The sequence below is a fragment of the Neophocaena asiaeorientalis genome, unplaced genomic scaffold, assembly GCF_003031525.2.
Source record: "Neophocaena asiaeorientalis asiaeorientalis breed wild unplaced genomic scaffold, Neophocaena_asiaeorientalis_V1.1 scaffold69, whole genome shotgun sequence".
NCBI classification, from domain to species: domain Eukaryota; kingdom Metazoa; phylum Chordata; class Mammalia; order Artiodactyla; family Phocoenidae; genus Neophocaena; species Neophocaena asiaeorientalis.
In genome coordinates, this window is record NW_020174373.1 from 4,919,219 (window position 1) to 4,920,693 (window position 1,475).

Genomic DNA, 1,475 nt, shown 5'->3' on the forward strand with positions numbered 1-1,475 from the left:
GCCCGTGGGCAGGTCTGAGGGGCAGCGAGCCGGGAGCTCCAGCGCAGGGGGATGCCGGCCGAGCGCCGCCGTGCGCCCCTCTCCAGGTGGTCCGCTCCCACGTAGGTTCCCCCACGGTCCGCTTGCGCTCCTTCCTGACCCCCGTCACCCCCCGCCACCCAGTGAACGTCAGGTGCGAGCAAGCCCGGGCCTGGATGTGAGGCGCTGTCTCGGGCATCAGGGCCTCGGCGCCCACAAGGGCATGGGAACAGGCTAAGGAAGGACGGAGCGCCCCTAAGCTGTGGCCTTTCTCCCCGGTTCCTACCCCGGGCTCAGCTCCGCTCACGCTTTCGCTTATCTGAATTTCCCTTTTCCCGAGGAGTGGGAAAGAGCTAAGTGAGAGGACTGTGGTGAGTGTAATAAGGCGAGACAGAGGCCAGGCAGGGACGTTTGACAGACACGTCCCTCATCCTCCCTCCCTCGTTCCTTCTTTCTTTCCCTCATTCCCTTCCTCTCTTCCTCCCTTCCTTCCTACTTCCCTCTCTTTTTCCTCCCTCCATTCAGACCTTCCTCCAATCCTTTCCTTCCCTCCTTCCTGTTGTCCCGTGGAAACCGATCTGAGCGGGCAGCTCATAGACCCCCCTGGTTTCCTCAGGTGTATGTTGTTCCATAGACCCACCCCCACCCCCTGGTTTCCTCAGGTGTGTGTTGTTCTAGTAAGCACTACCCGCCCAGCCTGAGTGACTTATTCAAGACACACCTTTCCTCCGCTCTTCTCCTTGTCTTTGGCCCAAGTCTTTTGATTTGGCCTTTTCAGCAGCAAAATTGCTGCACCGTCCCCTCTTGTACTCTCTTCCAATGCTCTTTCACCACACGCGTTCTCCATCCCCAGCTAGGGCCCCGCCAGAGGAAGAGACGCAGCAGCATCTATGCTACACCACCCCTAACAAAGCTCTGTACTGCCCTGAGCTCCACTGGGAAGTGGCTGTGCTCCAGCCCCCTGCCGGTAGGAGAGCCTACAGAGGGCTGGGATGTGAGGACGGCTGTGCTCCAAACTTGGGGATACTTACGTAACGCGACAGAGTCCAAAAGACTCACGCACACTCATTCGGATGCGGGGCAACTGATTGATACTGTGCAGGATTGCCCTCGCACGTTCCAAAACGCAGCATCTCCCTAAATACACCACTAATTGTGGCCGGAGCGTCGAGACGCACGCCACCTGCTCAAAGATACTGCGCAAAGCTGGGGTCTTCTTCCCACAGAGCCCGTGGCTTCTCCCAACCTCCAATCCTGTCCCCCTAAAACTCTGCAGATTTTCCACTCTGAGATTTTGAGATCGTCCCGTTCAACGGTGCCAACAACCATCTACAGTTATCCTATTACACCCATGTTTCTTTTACATCATCTGACATGTGTATTTCTTCATATAGTTTACATCAGCGAGGCCAATAAAATTAATTGCTTAGCGAGTTTCCCAATGGGTTGTAAAAACC